The following is a 22,656-nucleotide window of genomic DNA, read 5'->3' on the forward strand; positions in this document are numbered from 1 at the left end:
TGATTTCATGTATTGGTTTGCAATTCTGCATATTTATTTAGAAGCAAGAGTATATTTTCTCCGTGTACCTCAATCTGTCTTCTAAACTTTCGTTCTTTTTTTTTTTTTTTTTTTTTTTTTTTTTTTTTTTGTTCCTCTGATACGTATGTTCTGAGCAACTGTAGCTTTCGTAAATGCTTGCAAGTGCAAAAATTGGCACTCCGCGTACAACAAAGATGGCCGCCATTCATAATCATTTGTACGTACGACAACGTGAATGATGTTATTGATCTTCTCACATATAAGGTTCACCACACTCCAATTTCTAAAATTTTCGTATATGGTTGAGCAACCATTTTCGCCATCTTTAGACCACTTCAGATGGTTTGATCCTTATGGAAGTATAATTGACCGGAATTTTAAAAGATTGTTTGATGATCATTTCATAGCCAACGATTAGCATTTGATCGCCACGTGTAGTGACGTGATACGTATGATTTTGTATGATCCTAACAAGTTAACATTTTTTTTAACCAGCTTCTGTTTAATAGACTCCCCTATGGTTCACTTGTAATACGCTAACTTAATTAACTATAAACGTGGACAATCTCACTCCTCCAAAAATGTGTAGAAGTATATGTATTGTAATTTACCAACGAACGAACGAAAATAATTTATTTCGCCCTAAGAGGAAAATGGGCATCTAGTATTTCTGCTATTTTACCCGTGGCAGTGGAAAGATTGTGGGCAGCTGTTCCCAGGAAGCCCAAAATGTCAGTTCCATAGTTTGGTTAAGCTTCTTTGTTTGAAGATGGGCGTTATTGATTCGAGGCTTCAAAACCGATACCAGGCCGCTAATTGGCTGCGGGAAGAAATAGTACTGTACGTGATTGTGTTGTCGAGACTCGTTGGAAATCCCTAGAAAATTGCCCTGATGTGTGAATATTCAAATTTACCTGAAAAACATTATGGTGATTCATATATCGATGAAGAATTGCTTTATGTATTGCTGAAGGTCACTGGCGCAAATCCCGAAGGGGCGAGGGTGACATGTCTCCCTCAATCTTGGACCTGGGGGACTGTCCCCCCCAATAATCTGACGTGAAAAGTGCTTTTTGGGATAAGTGTGATGGTTTGTGTCCGACTGCCAGAAAATAAATTAATTTGATTTCTCTTGGCTTTTCCATTTTTAATGAAAATGAAGGTGTGCGACTGTGCGTGACGTAACCTGATGTGAAATCTTATCTCCTCCTCTCGCCTAAACCCTAGCATACGATGAGTATATACAATATTCTATGTCAGTAGAACCCATCTTTTCAGTAAATGCGCATTTCATCTATTTGTAGTATCCGCCTAGGCATCTACTCATGCTTCGTAAGCTAACTAACTCTATGACCTATGGAACCCGGATGTTCAATGCCGCGTTCACAAAAGCTCTTCACTGACTTCTATCCTTAGCCAAGTGGTTCCAGTTTCTACTTTGTATTCCTATTTCTGCGAGATCCATCTTAATAGTGTCCTCCCATCTGCGCCTTGGTATTCCTAATGGTCGTTTTCCGATGGGTCTTCCAGTCAAGACTTTGAAAGCGTTTCTACTTTCTTCCATCCGAGCTACATGACCTACCCATCTAAGCCTCCTAAACTTGATGACCCTAACAATGTTTGGAAAACCGTATAAATTATGTAGTACCTCGTTATGAAGTTTCCGCCATTCCCCATTCCTGTTCCTCTTGGGTCCGAATATTCGTCTCATGATCTTGTTCTCAAATACTTTCAGTCTATGTTCTTCCCTCAGAGTAAGCGACCATGTTTTGAAACTATACAGAACAACAGGCATGATTATCGTTTTATATATTTTATGCTTCAAATTCCTCGACAAAATTCGCGACGACAAGCGATTTTGAACTGAATAATAACACAAATTCCCTTTTTATAGTCATTTAATTTCTTCGTGAATATGATTTTCGTTTGTTAATATTGATCCTAGATATTTGAAAGTATCCACTTCATCAAAAGTATTATTTAATATTTTAACGCATTCATAATTTGCCGTATTACGGTCCCGACGCACTTCAATGTATTTAGTTTTCTCTGCATTTTCTTCTAAACCCATGTCCCTGCAAATCTTAATAAGACCTCTGCATTTCTTTATATTGTTCTCCTATCATCCCCTATTAAATTTACTTCATCAGCGTACGCCATAACCTGGTGAATATCGTTCAACTCTATACTTGCCGCGACCTTATCCTGATAGCCGAGATACGCAGCTTCAATTCAGGCGACTCCGCGCACATTACATAGTTCCTCCCGTTACACAAGTAAAACATTACTTAGGAGATCAATTCAAAGAGCTAATTGAGTTCAAGTATATAAAAATGTCAATACAGAAACAATATTTAAAATAAATGATACTACATTTATTAGTAAAGTGTTATGAAAATGACGTCACGACTCAGAATCGGAAAGAGAGAAGGAAAGAAAGGAGTGAAAAGCCGGCAGCTAAGATGCGAGTCTCTTGCAAGTGTTGCAAGATTATAAACTTGAAAAATCTTATAACAAAAGCAGAGGACCAGTAAAATTAGTTAATTGATCAATGTTAGAAATCGTCCACAATGGATAGGAAATGGCTTAATATTTTTATATGATATATGAATTAGAGTTGCTACCCCGTAAGAAACTTCTATGCCTGCTGATAAATGAAACAAAACAAAGAACGGGACTCACATGTAACTTCTGTAACTTTTGTGCAGAGAGTAACACTGCTCTGCCAAATATCGTCTTCGTGCGTGCGTTAGTGTGGGTACGTGGGTGTAGTGAAACTCAAACCATAGACAGTATTAAGCGCGAAATTGAAATAATGAATGAATCCGAATTATCATCTTCTCAGTATTATCGCAAACACGAGGAAGGGAAACCTCTTTAAAGTCAAGCAAAGTAAATTGCCAACAATTTGTACGCTCGACTAAGAGAAAAATATGCAGACACAACTATTGAAGAAATTGTTAATATGATTGTTGCCGGTTCGCTGTGTTTTACTCAGTGTCAATGTAGAGTTGCTGTGCTTTTAGAAAAAAAAATCGTATTTTTAATTTATTGCGTGAGAGGGTGGCTGCTCGTATGTTCCTGTTTATGATTGACTTTTTCCAGGTAGATATATGAGAATAACTTCATTTCTTATTCTTTCTTACCTTAATCAATTGAAATGAATAAGCAAAATAGTTTTCATGCTCTCGGGTTTTAATTGTGTGGATTGCAAATACATGACGTGCGAATTTTCAATACATTTATTACTATTGTCGTGTCTTCATGAATTATTAAAATCAAATAAACCAAGAAACATATTTTCCGTAAGCGGCAGGAAAAGGACGAGAAATCATCGCTCCGCGCATATCAGCTGAAACTCAGAACAGCGCCAGTTGGAACCCTGGCGATTGAGAGCCAAACCAAAACACACACACACACACATACAAAGGCTTCCCTGTGAAAAGGTTCGCGCGCCGTCATGTATTAATGCGCTTGTGATGCGGCTCTCAAGTTAACATTGCGTTTAGTACTTGCCGCGACCTTATCCTGATAGCCGAGATACGCAGCTTCAATTCAGGCGACTCCGCGCACATTACATAGTTCCTCCCGTTACACAAGTAAAACATTACTTAGGAGATCAATTCAAAGAGCTAATTGAGTTCAAGTATATAAAAATGTCAATACAGAAACAATATTTAAAATAAATGATACTACATTTATTAGTAAAGGGTTATGAAAATGACGTCACGACTCAGAATCGGAAAGAGAGAAGGAAAGAAAGGAGTGAAAAGCCGGCAGCTAAGATGCGAGTCTCTTGCAAGTGTTGCAAGATTATAAACTTGAAAAATCTTATAACAAAAGCAGAGGACCAGTAAAATTAGTTAATTGATCAATGTTAGAAATCGTCCACAATGGATAGGAAATGGCTTAATATTTTTATATGATATATGAATTAGAGTTGCTACCCCGTAAGAAACTTCTATGCCTGCTGATAAATGAAACAAAACAAAGAACGGGACTCACATGTAACTTCTGTAACTTTTGTGCAGAGAGTAACACTGCTCTGCCAAATATCGTCTTCGTGCGTGCGTTAGTGTGGGTACGTGGGTGTAGTGAAACTCAAACCATAGACAGTATTAAGCGCGAAATTGAAATAATGAATGAATCCGAATTATCATCTTCTCAGTATTATCGCAAACACGAGGAAGGGAAACCTCTTTAAAGTCAAGCAAAGTAAATTGCCAACAATTTGTACGCTCGACTAAGAGAAAAATATGCAGACACAACTATTGAAGAAATTGTTAATATGATTGTTGCCGGTTCGCTGTGTTTTACTCAGTGTCAATGTAGAGTTGCTGTGCTTTTAGAAAAAAAAATCGTATTTTTAATTTATTGCGTGAGAGGGTGGCTGCTCGTATGTTCCTGTTTATGATTGACTTTTTCCAGGTAGATATATGAGAATAACTTCATTTCTTATTCTTTCTTACCTTAATCAATTGAAATGAATAAGCAAAATAGTTTTCATGCTCTCGGGTTTTAATTGTGTGGATTGCAAATACATGACGTGCGAATTTTCAATACATTTATTACTATTGTCGTGTCTTCATGAATTATTAAAACAAATAAACCAAGAAACATATTTTCCGTAAGCGGCAGGAAAAGGACGAGAAATCATCGCTCCGCGCATATCAGCTGAAACTCAGAACAGCGCCAGTTGGAACCCTGGCGATTGAGAGCCAAACCAAAACACACACACACACACATACAAAGGCTTCCCTGTGAAAAGGTTCGCGCGCCGTCATGTATTAATGCGCTTGTGATGCGGCTCTCAAGTTAACATTGCGTTTAGTATAGGCCCTGGTTGCTACCGTTGATTTTCCTTATAGTGTATTTCAGTACAAAGTTGAATAATAATTGCGACATCGTATCTCCTTGTTTCAGGCCATTTTCGACGTGAAAGTTCGTGGACAAAAATTTACCTACCCGGACTTTACTTTGGGATTCATTTAAACATGCCTTCATTAATCTAATTAGCTTTTTCAGTATTCAAATTATGTAAGAACGCTGTACAATATTTCTCTCCTAACCGAGTCGTAAGCCTTTCTAAAATCAATAAATAGTTGATGTATCGGGGTATTCTATTCTTACTTCCTTTTCGAGTATTTGACGAATGATAAATATCTGATCGATAATTGATCGATTTCTCTAAATCCACACTGATAATCCCCAATAATTTCATCTGCCTATAGGGTCAATCTTGCTAATAGAATGTTTGAAAGGATTTTATAGGATGTTGACAGAAGAGAGATGCCTCGATAATTATTACAGTCAGTTTTGTCGCCTTTCTTCTGGATTGGAACAATGATTGATTCTTTCCACTCTTGTGGCAATTCTTCCTTGTTCTAGATAAGGAGGATGAGTTTGTGTATCTTGTTCCACAATTTTTCGCCTCCAGCTAAAATTAACTCAGCCGGAATTTCGTCTACACCCGGAGATTTGTGTTTCTTTAATTTCTTTATAGCGATTTCTATTTCTATTTGGTTGGGTTTTGGAATATACGGTTCTGCGGTGTGTATCTCCCTTTCTCCACGCACATTAGCTTTTGGCTGCGTGTTAAGCAAAGCATCAAAGAAATTTTTCCATCTATTTAATATGCTATCTGCGTCAGTGAGAACTGTTCCGTCAGCTTTCTTTAATATATAAGAACGAGCCTATCTTAAATTCGTTAATCCCTTATACATGTCCCGAATGTTTTTATTTTTACTATTATCTTCAAGTTCCTTAATTTTAGTTTTCAAAAAATCGCGTTTCTTGGTTCTAAAAGTTTTGGAAATTTCCCGCCTGATGTCTACGAAATTTTGTGGAGTTATTTCATTCGGATTTTGTAGCCAACGTAATTTTGCCTGTTTTCCTTTCTCTGCCAGTTTAATGCATTCCTGGTCGAACCATGGTTTGTTCCTACGTATTTCTCCGTGTCCCAATTTTTCTTTTGAGAGAGGATGCTTTGTAAGCAAAGAAAAGAGTTCAATTGCTGGAATATTTTTCTCCACAATCTTAAGGTTACATCTGTTAACTAAAGAGTATATGACATGCGCCTGATTTCTAAACGATTCGGAAATACTATTGAGAATATCATAATTTTGCTCAAATAAGAGTATTGTTGCGTCATATATCATTGTTATTCCATCTTCATATTTTTGGGGGACGTCATTATTTATATTATTATAAAACAATTTTAACATGGATCTTTGTGGATGCCTAATTAGAAACATACCAATCATAAATATGCATGTTTTCAGATTTCAGAATGTGTTCACGGCAGTGTTTGTAATACTGATACGTAATACTACTTCATCTACAGTGGTGATCAGAAAAATGGAAACACCTGTAGTTGGCAACACGTCAGATGTATGGGTTGGCAGTTGTGTCGTGGCGCCCGCAGCGCCGGACCGCTGGTGGCGGTGTGTTAGGCCGGTCTCCATACTACGTCAGGCGCAGTGGAACAGCAGTGTCCAGTGGCTGCAGCAGACGGAGGTAGTGTAAAATGGGAGACCTCTCCGATTTTCAAAGAGGGCAAATTGTTGGTGCGCGGTTATTTGGAGTGAGTGTGACGGCAGTGGCTACTGTGTTAGGTGTGTCACGTGGGACAGTGTCGAAGGTGATGACGGCCTACACAACACACGGGAAAACCACATCGGGGAAGCGGAACAGTGGGCGGAAGAAAATCATGAGTGATAGTCACGCCGGGTATTAAAGCGCATTGTCACGCAGAACCGTCGTGCCACGCAGGAGCAAGTGACGCAGGAACTCAATCAGCACCTCCCCCACCCTGTTTCGACAATCACAGTCCGCCGCGTATTACATGACATGAACTTACGAGGTCGTGTTGCACGGGCCAAACCGCTCATCAGGGACCATAACGCTTTCGCACGCCGCAAATGTAGCCGCGACCATGCCACTTGGACCGTTGAGGACTGGAAACGTGTGATATGGTCGGATGGGTCATCCTTCACCCTATTCCCAACCACGGGCCGTATTTAAGTGTGGAGAACGCCCAAAGAAGCTTATGATCTGCAGTGTCTCTGCCCAACTGTGAAACATGGCGGCGGCTCGGTGATGCTGGTAAGTTGCAATTACGTTCAGGTGTTTCCATTTTTCTGATCATCATCTGTACATCACCTAATATATAATATACTGTACAACAGGTTCACCTCAGAAATCAGATTCATCTACCGTAATATGAGTTTCACCTCTCTTCTCCAGAATAAGCCACAAATCTACCCACCTCCAAATGTTGAAGACAACCACTGGCGTATTTAGGATTTTGTTTCGAGGGGCTATGCCCAATACAAGGAAGGAAGTGGGCAATTGCCCACCTGAGTTTGAGAATAAAATATATTTTAATTTGTGTATAAATTGAAGTTATAATGGCAAGAATTGCAGTCTGATAAATCCTATATGATATGATACAAAAATTTAGGAATGAATCTAGCCCTTTATTCTATTCATACAAGAAAAAGGAAGCATCCTCTTGGCCCACCTAATTTCCCGGGCTAATTATTCCCCCGTTTTGATTTTCGTTAATTCAAACATTTCCAGATTTAAAAAAGAAACTAAACGATATAATTTTCCCTTTGTTATAATAACTAAAGTCATGTTGATATTCGCGCAAGTTAGTGTGGAACGTCAGTTTCGCTTATCAACTCTTCGTTTTGGTGTTACTGATAACAGCCGTCTTGAATCACAACAGCAGTGGATATAGTATGACAGGCGAAATGAAAGAAATTAACATCAAGAAAAAGAAACAAAAAACTAGAAAGGGCGAAAGAAAGAACAAAAGGACGCAGTTCTTACATGGAATGAAATTTGACAAATACAGTATTATTTCTGAACAAAGAACATAAGAAAATGGAAAGTCAATAACATTCTTAGAAATGGTAAGAAGGATTATTGTACGTGACATGCGAAAAACTAACAAATTTATTTCGGGGGGAGCTAGAGCCCGACAGCCCCCCCCCCCCCCAAAATACGCTACTGAAAACAATTCTGCTCCCCCGATCCTCCACAGCATTGTTTTTCAACTTCATAAATATTTTGAGCATCGCTTATATATATATATATATATATATATATATATATATATATATATATAATATGGGAAAGGTCTTACCTGTCCCCCCCCCCCTTCACTGTAGAAGACAGATTTGCGCCGATGCTGAAGGTGACAAAACTGTCACCGTTGCTAGAGGTGACATTCTGATGGACTTTGAGAATGCTTGGTATGTCGGAGAAAATCTTTTTGATTATGTGCGAATCAATACTTGGTTAGAATTTCCACTGTTGTCTGAATTTGGTCTTCTGCTTTAGTAAGATCTATTGCCCAGCCGGTTGCTGGTTGAGTGGAGCGAGAAGTATCATGACCTCAAGTACTTTGAGCGATTGGAATCAGACTTGGTGTGACAAGCTACATTGAAAAAGGGCTGTTAAGGGTTGACTATATACATGTTGGATCCACTGTCATTCTTCTCGGACGTTTGAGGACGTCAGTATAAAATGGTCGTAAAGGACAGTTGCTGGCGCTAGTGTGGCAATTCGTTTTTTTTTTCGCAGGTAACACAGAAGTTCCTTGTTCTATTCTACTGTACCATAGCGATGTTGGTGCGTGTTTATTGTATCAATGCTGGTTTCCATGCTACGTCATTTTGCACGCATGATAAGAATTTATGAGGAATTATTTGCGCATGAACCAACCAAATACCAATTAAAAATAATTCAGGGGATTATTTAATTCTACAAAAGTGGAAGTAAAATATTTATAGCTATAATTACTTTTAAAATCTACCACCTACTTTTAATCTGAATCTAGTTGCAGAAAAACCTGTCATTTTTTGTCGATCCCTCCTCAGTTAAAAACATGTTAAAGCTGATGTTCCATAGTTCAAACTAAAATCCAAATAACATAACTGCAAATATGAAAGGTTTGATTCGGTATTCTTCAGCAGTTAATACGAGAAACCATGAATTTGTATTTTAAGCTCTTGTAGATTACCTTTGGTTATAAGGGATGTCGATTAGGAGCTGAATTTGTGCATACTCTTCTTGTTTAGATATATATGTTTTATACACGGAGTAAATAATACATGCAACAGTATTTCATAGAAGAAAATGTAATATAAGTCCAAAAGATAAGTTAATTTGATTTTTTATTCCTTGTCACTTCTCTTCGATCTAGTAGCATATAAGCACAATTTTAAGCGAAATTACAAATTAAATGTGTCAGTTTTTTCTTACACACCTTATTACTTATAAGTGACATCAGTTGATACAAGTTCGCGTGATTTTACAATATATTGAATATAATAATTAGAATCATAAGCATAGAAAAATAGCTAATCATACTTGTATGAATCACTTTTATGTTGCAGTCATATTTTAGGGCATGATGATTACGATGGGTGGCCCGGGACAGGCCGATAGCCAGGCCAAAAATGTAGGAGAGGCCCGGTAGAAGTTAGGGGGGGGGCGACCCAACTATATTAAGTTCATCACCATGTAATAATTCATTTGCAAGCTTACCATAAAAATTTTAGAGGGGGCCAGTGAAAATTTAAAGGGGCCGGCTCGCCCTAAGCCCCCGTGGATACGGGCCTGGCCCGGGGAAATTTTTCCGCCGGAGCTACGAAGTTCCCCATGAGGCAAATCTCTTATGGTAATCAACAAAAGTTACCTATATTTACACAGTACTACTTTTATTTCCTGTATATTGAAACCATCATGGGAAAATTACTATTTTATGGTATTGTACATGTATTCATGAATTGTGTGATTCTTTTATCAGGAAATACACTCCTAGTGCTTATGAACTATTTTTATGTGACGAGTTGCATTTCTGGTTGCAGTTTCACTTCAGGAAAACAATTGTTATGGGTATAAATGCTCCGAAATACACAAATGATGCAGAAACACCAACTAACTTGTGCAAGGTGGCCACTAAATAGCACAAATTGTGTCCAATTCGCATAAGAATAGGTGGAATTTGGTGGAGTCCATGCAGTAGCGCAGGGATGTTTCGTGAGAAGTATGTGCATCAGCACACAAGCGCACGGAAGATAAGCGCACAAGCGAGGATAGCGAAAACACACTGTGTTCGTCATAATACTATAACTCGACAAGTTTCAAACCAGGATGCGCAGAACGCTGCGGAGCACTTCGTATTCCGCCATCCTCCCCACTACTCTTCCATCCACTGGTCTGGCTTTGAAAGTTCCAGTGATACTAACTCAGCAAACTTATGTTACAACAAATATCACCTGCTAAAATGTTTAAAGTCCGAATCTTACTTTTTTTTTAGTAGGTTAGCAACCTCATGGTAGAGGTTTGCACGAGCTCGGACCTAGGGCCGGGCCCGGGCCGTAAATTTTTAAATAAACAATCATATTTCTCGGGACCTTTTCGGGCATAATACAACGATATTTTCTGGAGAACTTTTAACGCACACCTAAATTTGTAACTTAAGACGCCCACACTTAAAATCACTGTGCAATTGAAAGAAAAGCTGTGTAATAGAGAAAAAAACTAAAGTAACAGAAATAAATATGCTTAGCTTGTCTGAGTGAAAATACTGCTTCTTACACTGAATTAAAAGAACAAGAGCATTGGGAACAATGTGTCTTGGTTTTTTCTTCAAGACAATGTCAGTTTATATTATATGAGAATTTATATAACTTTTTTTTAATTCATAGTAAACTAAATGTACAGGATAACCTTTATTTCCTTGTTCTCTGAATCATGAAAGCTTTTTAACTGCAAAATTAAACATCTAATTGTTGCAAATAAAAAATACAATACGTGTTCTATCAAGTTCAGCAGTGGAAAAATCAAGAGATGACTCCAACTGAATGGGGCTGGAGAATTTGTGGTGATTTCCTTCTTTCTGTAGCAAAACTTGAACAACCTGCTCCAAAAGATTTGTTGAAGTTTATAGCATGCAACTCCTAGACGAACTGCGGAAACAATTGGGGTGCAAAAGAAGAGAGCTAAATTATACATCATTTTGTGGGAAGAGTAGTGGACACGGATGTGGTAATAGCACTACTTTAATTGAAGATGTAGATGAAGGAAGTGATGATGAAGCTGTCACCAAAACCAACTTCTTTGAGAAGGAAGTTAGCGAAAACTGTGGACAATCAACTGCAAAATGTCATTGTAAGTCTCAAAGTACACTGGTATATTTAGAACTTTTGTTTAAGTTCATTCATCATCTCAAGGTTTTTTACGGTGCCATATACACTGATCAGCAGTTGAATTAGAAACAGAAGGACAGTTGCAGAAACCGCCCTACAGGTGCCCCACCAGTTCATGTGAATGAAATGCATCGCGAGGGTACTGCTGCCTTGTGCTTCCTCTTTCAAAATCCGTGTCAGTGCAGTGTGTGATTGGCAAGACGAAGAACCTGAGTGCACTTGACCGTGGTCAAATCGTAAGGGCCAGACGACTGGGTGGCTCGATTTCGGAAGTGTCTGCGAAACTCTGATATTCAAAGGCAACTGTATCAAGGGTGTATCGTAAATACCTGGCATCCGGTAAAACCGCACCCAGACGTGCAAACTGCCGCGGTCAGGCGGGTGTCAACAACAGAGGTAGACGCCGTGTGGCCTGCATCGTAATAGCCGATAGATGGGCCACAGTGTGTCAAACCGCGGATAGGTTGAATGTAAGATAACAACGCCTTGTCAGCAGCCACACAATTCGTAACCACCTGCTCGTCATGGGGTACAGAAACCATTGATCCACGCTAGTATTCCTTCTAACAGCACAACACAGGAAACAACGTCTAGCATGGGCAAAGGAACACTGATTCTGGACTGTCGAAATGTGGGAAAAGGTTGCCTGGACAGTTTCACGTTGGTGCATGCTGATGAACCGATCAGGGTGCTTCGCCAATCGCAAGAGGAAATTGATCCATCGTGACAGCAGAGAACTGTGCAGTCCGGTGGTAGTAGTATTCTCATCTGGGGCATGTTTACGTGGGCTGAAATGGGTCCCCTCACACGTGTAACACAGTCCTTCATAGTTAAAGGCTACCGCGATATTCTGGACGACAATGTCACGTCATTTGCTCCGATCTAACACGTCTGGGACGCCATGGAATGACGCCTTCGGCTGCTGATCCTCTCCCAACTAACCTGCAAGCTCTGTGGAAGACTTTGCAGCTGATATGGATTGAGATTCCACAACAACACTTCAGGCGCCTCGTGGAGTCCATGCCGCGGCGGGTAACCTCCGTTATTAAAGCGAAAGGTTTTGTTACACGCTATTAAGTAGGTCTCTATAATTCAACTAGCAATCAGTGTATATTGTCTTCCTTTTCATAACTACAATACTTTAAGACTAGCAGTTTAATAGATGAGCAGAAGAATCTAAGCACAATTATAAAAGCTAGTGCATATAGTGAAATAGTGAAAATCATGAAACAGGACATAATGGTATTTGCTGTAAATCGGATACAAAATGTATCTCAAATAATTAAGGTAAGTATATTTTCCTTCATTTTTAATAATTAATTCCTTGTTTAAATCATCATTTTTATTTTTTCCTAAATTTATATTTTCAAGCACTAATAAATAAAACTTTAAGGTACACTGAACTTTTGGTAAGGGTAACGCCAACGCGGAGAAAGTGATAACTTATTATATAACCCAGAATATTAGAAGTACCGGTATAATAAAGAAACAATGATGCTTTTACGTTAATTTGCTTAGCAGCTATAAGGCAAAAACGTGTTGGGGAAAATTCCAAAATGGCGTACTGCTTATTTAAAATAGCGGGAAACCAGCAACTAGAGATTTAGGACTATTTTAGTATAATATCAATACATATGACATATTCTAAAAGGATTAATATTTAAAAAATTTTTAAGTATGATCAATTTTTGTCGTAATTGCACTGGTTAGGGCTATTTATTCAAAAAGGCGGAACACCTGAAACTGGATATTTTGCACGATAACAGCATCAGTAAAACATATTTAAATAAATTTTATCTTCTTTTTAAAACGTTTATCTCAGACACTAATTGCAATGGACACATAGGCCTACATACACAAAAATAGTGCATAAGTCTAGTTTCAGAGCTCTTGCGCCCTCCTGCCGACGAAAATGTTTACGAGCTATTTATTAAACTAGCCGGACTTTCAAACCAGTTGATACTTACCGGAAATTGTAATGAAAAGCCGTCACAAATCACTAAAAACCTTTTTCTTTATGTTAACTTATTCATTCATATGTTTGTACAGATATTGTGCGCAGTCCGACGACGTTTGAAGCTCATCGCGCATCTCTGACATTGTGTATAATAACAATATATAGATCATTTTAAAGCTTATGAAATTTCCAACAACTTTAATTCGAATACTTTTTTTTTCATATTTCTACTCTACTAAGCTGTATGAGGCAATGAAAATAATATGTCCCCTGATACAGATATATTTTCTCAATTTATCCTGAAGTTATGCAATAATGGTTACTCGGAGAAAAGTGATAACTTATTACATTAACTATATTAGATGTATAATAAAGAAAGAATGATCCTTCTACGTTAATTAGTTTAGAAGTTATGTGGCATAAAGTAAGTGCATGCGAGAAATCCAAGATGTCAGACTATTTATTCAAAATGGCGGAAAACTCGCAACTGGATTAGTTGGATTTTCTGGAGGTTAATGAGGAAGAGATCACAAAAAGGTTCCAGAAGGTCCCATCTTTTTATTCTAAATGTCTACCTCAAACCTTATTTTGAGAGCACTATAACAAGTAGCTTTTTAAGAAAACAATTTAAAAGTAAAAGTTGTAAATTATTTTTAAATATTCAAATAGTCCTTTTTTTAAGAAAAAAGAAATGACTTACCAGCACTTTGTATTGTAACCTAATATTTTATTATATTTACCTTTTGGGTAAATTGTGTATAGTGAAGAGAATAACCTATAAAATATACAATAAATAACTTTTGTTATTGGGCTAGTAGGATAAGATTGCCTTATTTATCAAAGTTACAGCGTCATAGTAAGCCTATAGATGGTGCGAAACTCTTACATCACATACACAGATTCAGGCGGATATATTTTCATCAATTGACATCATAAAGTATATAAAATTCTAACAGGCAGGCAGTAATAGGAATTTATTTACTGTTAACCATTTATTTGGCACTGTTGCTCTGAAGCAACATCGCATTCTATTGCGTTATCCGCACGAATTATAATTTCAGTGATCATTTAATTGACTTTATTGCTTCATACAATATTCATATACATGATTTCCGGGTCGCTTGTTTAGATATTTGTAATCTTCGTCAACAGGGGACAATCAAATTTAGTATTGTAGAAGCTTTTATCTCCTACGTTCCCCGAAAGTTTTTTTTTTTTTTTTTAATTTGTGGTTTCTTGCTCTGTATGAAAATATTTCAATGAAACTGCTGCTAATTACTAAGGGTATTCTTATGATTTTTGACCATAATAGGGCAATGCTACTCAGTAGCTACACATAAGACCTATTTTATGGCAAAGTTCTTCTGAAATAAACATCCTGTATTTTGTAACCAAAGTACAAAAATACTTTAAAAATTACGAAATTATGATCAGGTAGACATGGTTCAACCATAAAAGCAAACTACCAGTAAATATTATAAAGATAATGCTATCGATCATGTCAATTAGAGGGTTAATTTATCTATTTTCAAGTTGTTAATATGTTGGCAACAGCGTTCGTCATGATACAAGTCTTACACAGTTTATACTAAATAACCATAAAAAGACAGTTAAAAATTTTCCAAAACGGAGTTTCTTCCAGATTTTTATATTATCAAGCGATTGATTTATTCTTTATTGAATTTGCTTTTTTTTTTAAAAAAAAAAAAAAGGTCTTTTTAGCACTTCTATAAATAAGAGAGAAGTTGAATACCAACTTTAAGCATGAGAATTCTGGTACTGTAAGGACACAAAAATACATAAAAGATTCTTGTAATTTCAGAAAAAAAAATCAAACATTTTATGGCACAAAGAATTGTTCTAGGAAATTCCACTCATTTAAAGGTTACTCCGAATGTTCACACAAGTTAGTAGTTTAAGTAATTTAAGTAATAAATTAGTAAATTTAGTAGTAGTTCTCCGATATTTTTTGTAATTTTAACAGTAGTTTGGTAGTAATAATACTTTCAATTTCTGGGAGAAAACTTCGAAAAGAAAATATTGGTTCTCCAGTTTTTGGGTTGAAATCAGGTTGGCAACCGTTTGTAAAAAAGCAATTGTCAAACCAAAGTTGGATCGGAAAAGGTATATGAATGAGAAGGCTAAGGGATAGCCCAAAGAGACACGCGTATTCATCGCTTTAAGACTGTTGGAAATGAGCAATGGTTGGAAGAGCTAAAGAATCAAGTTAAGTTAAGAAACATCAGATCGGAATATTGAAGTCGAGCGTCGGGACTTCGACAGGTGTCTGAAACGCTGGCAAGAAGAAGAGTAACCATAAAAGTATCCTGGAGACCAAATAGAAGGATTCAAGATCAAAGAAAATAAGAAATGGCTAGGAACTTAGTACACTGGAAACAACAACATAAGGAATGACACTCAATATATTTTTTTCGATACCAATATGATGGAAAAATTAGCGACCTTGAAGAGAGTAAGCGATAGAATTATGACAGTTAAACTCGTGCTAAGAGGAGACATCTTGAATATAGTCAGCGCCTCCCACAACTTGGGTGTGATAAGAATAGAAAGTGAGAATTACGAATAGAGCTAAGATAGTACTGCGCAGAACTGAGAAGCTTATCTTAGCAGGAGTTCTGAATGCAGATGTGGGTAGGACAAGCAAGATCAGGATATGAAAGATTTGAATTTGAATACAGAAATGAAGAAGGTAAGAAAATACTACAAGTAGCGGAAGCATACGATTCTAAAGGAAGAAAGACCAACACCTTGTGAAAAATAAGAGTGGCACATAAAGCTCTGAGATCAACTGGACAGGAGACAAAATCAATGTCATACAAAGCACTTCAAAGTAAGGGAGCAGCATGCATCTTGCGATGAGTGTCACAATCTTAAATACCAATGTTATAGTCCTATTTAAGTAGAACACTCGTCGGAGGACGTAGCACTCTAGTTTTGGCATGATGTTCCCACCAGAAAGCATATTTATTCACTTATTTTCCGTAAATGCTGGACTGTTTCTTCTCAGTGCACCTTCAGACTTCTGTCAATACCTCATGCTCCCATCAATACCTAGAGTTCTGTACCTGTTGTGTGAACTGCGGTGTGTTTAGGCCCGAAAACTGTAAATTATTATTATTTCGACTCCGATTGATATACATTTTAGCGCCACAGAAGTTCGTTTCATTTTCTCAAAAATTACAAATGAGAATCTGTTCATAAGTATGTTATTTTGTCCAGCTCAACGTGGTCATCCCATTTATAAATGTCTTATATTTGGACAATATTTTAGTTGAACAGAAATTATAATTTAATATTAATGACAAATTTAAGTTATATCTAATTATCCATACTATGCACTGTTATCTTGCTGGTTTTATACGTGGGTAAGTTAAAAATTATCCGCAATTTCGACATAACTCTACTTACGTTGTTCACACTGATTTCTGTCCCCGTTTATTTTATTGTTATGCTGTTGTAGTCATGCTACAGAAGTTTGATCCTAATTCCTCCATTTGTGTTCCTTTTGTTGCAGATAGATCATGGCCGCTCCATTAGAAGTTTGCACCGAAAAAGAACAACGAGTAGTGATCCGGTTTATGTTGTCGGGAGGTGTATCAGAGGCCCGCCATCCATCAAAGACTTTCGGCACAATGTGGGAACAGTGCCTCGCTAGACTGAAATGAATGGTTTGAAAAATTAAAAAATGGTCACACAAATGTTGCGCACGAGGAAGGAGCCGGAAAAAAACATCTACAGCCACAAATGATGACATTGAGCGTGTACATGGTTCAGTTAAAGAGACGAGTGACTATTGATAAAATGGCATATTGTCTCGAAAATAAGTCATGGTTCTGCGTACGAAATCATCCACAACAAACTTGTGTTTCATAAGGTCTGTGAGACTTCATCAATAATCACTCGTTTTCCTCTTTGATACAAACTTCTAAAGGAGCGGCCATAATTTATCTGAAACTAAAGGAAGACAAATGGAGGAATTAGGACCCAACTTTAATAGCATGACCCACAACAGGATACCAATGAAATAAACGGGAGATCAATATGAACAATATAAGACGAGGTATGTCAACATTGCCGATAATTGTTTACTTATCTTCGAAAGTAAAAGCTTACACTGTTAAAAATAATTTCTTAAACTTGAGAAACCGTTTCTTATTTGTGCACCGAAACAATATTTTCTTAGAATTGAGATTTGGCAATTCTCATTCATAAGGGAAGTAATAGTATATTTTCTCATTTCACTTTGTACAACCTCATCTACTTTTCTTCATTTCTCATTAATGAGAGTTTCAAACTCTTGTTTCTAAGAAAAGACATTCTCGGTGCACAGATAAGAAACGGTTTCTCAAATTTAAGAAAGTATTTTTAACGGTGTAATGAGGGCATATCTCAATATTAGTTTCATTTCAGTAAGTGTTATAGTTCTTGTCCAGCATTGATTTTTTTTAGCTTCATAAATTAAGGTTTTCCTCCATTTCCCCCCCCCCCAAAACGCTACCCCTAAGCTTTTACACTGGCCCATATTTTATTTTGTTCAAGTCAATATGATCTATAACTTGGTAAATGTCTCATATGGACATATCGTTTTTTCCTTAAACCCTAACAATATTGTAGATTTTTTCTTCCTCGTCATCAACGATTCCTTGTACCAAGGTAAAGTACACAAACCACCCGTTCTACTCGATTTGAAGGGGAATGTGAATCAACTACGCACGCATATATATATATATATATATATATATATATATATATATATATATATATATATATATATATTCACTCACGCACATGTGCACACATGCATGAATATTGAGTGTGTTTATATTAACTAACCCACGCAAAAACATTCTATGCGTAGAATCGATAACATGCATTAGCATACGAGCATAGCAAGACCAGCATGAGACGTATAACTTGTAGTTTCAAAGCTACAAAGCTAAAGTCAAAATCAAAATTCAAAGAGACTCAACATTTCGCTGGAAGAACGGATTGAGCAGGAAGTATTTTTTAAAGTAGTTGTTGCACTCTTGTTAGGCTACAGAAGATGAGTGATAAATTGATAAAAGTGAATTATTATGAAAGAATGGGTGAAATGATAGTGTAGGATGAAACGGGAGAAACTCGATAAAACAGAACACTATGCTGACGACCACGAACTCACATGACCCGGGTTTGAAACTAGGGACCTTTCGTACCATAGGAGAACACTCTATCACTGAGCGACATTTGTTGTGTTCTTCCCACTCGCCTCTTCAATAGCATTGTCTTCATCTCAGAAATCGGAACTTTCTTAAATTGTTACAGCACTGTATTTTACGATCTCGATACTGATTTTGTGTTTACCTTCACCAAACAATTACAGTTTGCGAAGAAAAGGTCCAGACAACCATTCGATCTTCAGCGGACTACAATCTGTTGAAAGATATATATAGTATATACATTTCTAAGTTATTGCTCCTTCGTGGCTAAGCGGTTAGCGTACGAGCCTTTAGCGTGGGAGTTACGGGTTCGATTCCCGGCGGGAGCTCATGTGGCTCGGGTTTCACATTAATCAGAAGGTCCCCTCTTATATAGCCTCGCTGCTGAGAAGGACGTTAAACTTAAAATCAACATCGAGTTAAGCAGTGTTGCAAATTTCAGTAATGTTTCCAGAACGGTTTGAGGCTCTCGACAAATAGGTTTTATTGTGGACTAACACCGTTTACGTTGTTTTTCTCGTAGTTTTCTAGTTTCCTCTCAATTTCTTTATTGTCATCATTTAGTTTTATTATTTTCCCCGTCACTGTCTCCCTTCGCTTTGAAGTATAAAGGTGCGACAATGCTGTAAAAAAATTCGTAGTAAAGTAAAGTATATCTGAACCATGTGGTACTCAGATCACACAGATCACATCTCGTTAAATTTAGTTTACAACATCATTTCCCTTACGAACTACCTAAAGACTCAGACATTTGAACCTCCTCCCTCCTCTCTCTCTCTTTTAATATATATATATATATATATATATATATATATATATATATATATATATATATATATATATATATATATATAAATGGGGAGGGCAGGATATAGAGAAGTCTATTTTAAGACCCGAAAAGAGATAGCTAGGATGGGAAGTAAAGGACAGAGAAGACGAAAATAGCTTTCCATCTATACCAATGATTGGTTCTGTCACGAACAGAATTCTCCTCTATGACGTATGCCATGTATTCAAAACGCACCGACCAATGAGGTCTTTTTCATCCTTTCTTTTCAAATTGGTAATGCCCACCGGGAATATATATATATATACGTATGTAAAAGTTATAGAAACCCTACGCTCATGAAACCAACTGACGGTGAATATTATTACAAATTCATATACATAAATATATATGTATACAGTATATATTACTAAAAGCTTTCAAGATGAAATTTGCAATTGCTTTTACAGAGAATATAATAATAAAACAGCATAGGGTGGTTGGTTGTTCTATGAATATGCAAAAGTTCTGATCTATAATATATATACGTAATTTCATGTAACGATACCCACTTGCGTTTGTGGTGATTTTCTGGTCGACAAAGCACAGTGAAAAATCCGCAATATGTCAACATAAAATATAGTTTTTACTAGGGATGGGCAAAACTGCTTTTTAAACCGGAAACCAGTTTTTAGAAAACGGAAATCCGAAAACCAACATTTCGGTTTTCTCCAAACCGGTTCGGTTTTTCACCGAAACCAAGTTCGGTTTTCGCGAAGGCGATTTTCTTCGAAAGCAATTTTTAAAGTGGGATGCAGCACCATCAGAAATCACTAACATGGTTTGGGAAATTGTGGACACTTATTTTCACGTTGTTGAGTTGAGTTGATTTTAGTTTAGCTTCCCGTTCAGCAGCGAGGCTATATGAAACGTGGACCTGCTGATTAAGTGGAATCTAAACCACATGAGTTCCCTCTGGCAACCGAACCCGGGTCTCCCACGCCAAAGGCGCGTGCGCTAACCGCTTATCCACGAGGGATCTCTAACTTAGAAGACAATCACACGGAGGTGGTATACCTACGAATGTGTGCCTAAAGTTCTTACAGCTCTCAAACAGTTGCGCCCAAACTCAAGGATGGACAAATGATTTCTTCATCACGCTAACGCTCCAGCTCAGCGTTCAAAAGTTTGTTCAGAGTACTTGCCCAGCACCGGACTAAAACTGTTAGAGCACCCTCCGTACAGTCCAGATCTCTCTCCCTGTGACTTCGCGCTGTTCCTTCGTATGATGAACAGACTAAAAGGAACCTGTTTTACAAGGGATGACGCCCTACTACGGGCTTGAGATGATGTGTGCGCACAGATCTCTGCCAAAAGATGGTAGAGTTTCTTCCGCGACTGGTTTGGAAGAACAGAAGAATATGTAATGTGTGGTGGAAAGTACCTTGAAAAGTATACATAATAAGGTCGTATTGCAGAAATTTCTTAGTGCCATTTATATATATATATATATATACAAATAATGTATTTTACATGTATATAAAATAAATTAATCATCAATTTACTCCCCTAACTAAGTGTAGAGTGACGGAAATTGGACGCAGTGTATTGTTCCTGAATTAAAAGAACACCGTAGTTTTATTAAAAATTTCGAAATGTAGGCATTAAAATATACAAAGAGTTCAAAGCTCGGTAAGTAAACTTGTTTATGTAATATATACGAACGACAATAAATCTTTAGTTTTTTTTTTTTTTTTTATGTAATCAGAATGTTGCAGTTTTCGATTAAATGTCATATGAATGTGGAATTGAACATTTAATGATTATGAAACAGGATATTAAAAATTTCGGTGATTCTGTAAAAATGATATAAAAAAATATAATTTACTTCTTTAATAAGTTCGAAGCTTTCCGCGCTTCCCTGCATACACATACACACAAATCCAATCCCATACTATATATATATATATATATATATATATATATATATATATATATATATATATATATATCCATGCATTATATGAATGTAACTAATATAAGGAAATGTATCTGTTGGGTTAATTAGTTCTATTTCATTCAAATGAGGATTATGAACAAGTTTAATTTTCAAACGAGTTTATTTATTGTATTTTTTTAAAATGCTTCCTCATTACACTTTGACAATCCAATCTACCAGAAACAACGGGAAGATCATATTTATGGATTCATGTATATCTTCTCATTTTTTGTCTGATAGTCTTTATAATGTATTTTATTATAGTCTTTATATGGTAGTAATGTTGCTAACTCTGAAAATGCTCCCGCTCATAATCCTGGAAACAGATGGTGAATTAATTGTGTTTTAAACTTTCAAATACGAGGAGCATACTGAAAGTCATGATCAGCTTTTTTTTTTTTTTTTTTTTTCACAACCGTAATCTTTATTTGTAAGTGAAACTAAATATATCATCTCAATCTATAGACCTTTCTTTCACTTTTCCACATAGTCTTCTACCCTTGCGATAGAATTCCGTTCCATCTGCCCGTGGACGCTGACGCACTGCTTGCCGAATATTCTCCAGTGTCTCGTAGTGATGGCCTTGTATCTGTTCCTTCAAAAAACCCGGAAAAGATGTAAGTCGGAGAGTGCCATGTCGGGGCTGTGGGGAGGATGTGAAAGTGTTTCCCACAAAAATCTCCTGATCTGCTCCATGGTGGCAGTGCAGTATGCGAATGCGCATTATCCTGTTGAAGAATGACTTTCTCTCCGGGACGTTTATCATGCAAGCTTCAAGAGTATCTGGATGTAACATGCAGAATTTATGGTTTGTCTAGGCTCAAGAATGTCAACCGGAATGGAACCCTGTGCATCCCATAAGACACTTCCCATAACTTTCCCTACCGATTGCACTGTATTCGCTTTCTTCTTCGGTGATGAATTCTAGTGGTACCTTTCCATACTCTGTCATTTTGTTCCAGGCTCATAATGATAGAACCAGCTTTCAACTCCAGTCACAATACTCATCAAAATGTCATCACCTTGATGTCGAAATCTCTGAACAAGTTTTTGGGCAATTACCTAGACAACACAATTTCACTTTTTTCTGTAAAAAGCGGGTAATTTTTATGCTTTCGGGTATCCTGATAACGAAAATGTCAATGGAAATGTAAGATTTGCTCTCGTTTTGAAGTTACAATAACTTTAGCTTATTGCCTATATAAGCTCATGAACGTATTTCCCTTGTTATTATCCCTCGGAGAAAGATCACTGAAAGCGCAATCGCTTTGCCTGACATTTGTAGTTTTCTGCTGGTGATTCCCAGATTAGCGTCCAGCAGTAATCGGCTAACATTGCCACACTCCACTTTCCCTGGTATCTTATTTCCACGTCCGAAATTTGCTGGTGGAAGAGTTCCTCATGCTCGTCGCTTACAGCACCATAGTCGTTAGGAAAGAATTCCTTTTGGGAATCTAAGAAATGTAACT

The sequence above is a fragment of the Thermobia domestica genome, chromosome 2 (genome assembly GCF_964235325.1).
Source record: "Thermobia domestica chromosome 2, izTheDome1.hap1.1, whole genome shotgun sequence".
Taxonomy (NCBI): domain Eukaryota; kingdom Metazoa; phylum Arthropoda; class Insecta; order Zygentoma; family Lepismatidae; genus Thermobia; species Thermobia domestica.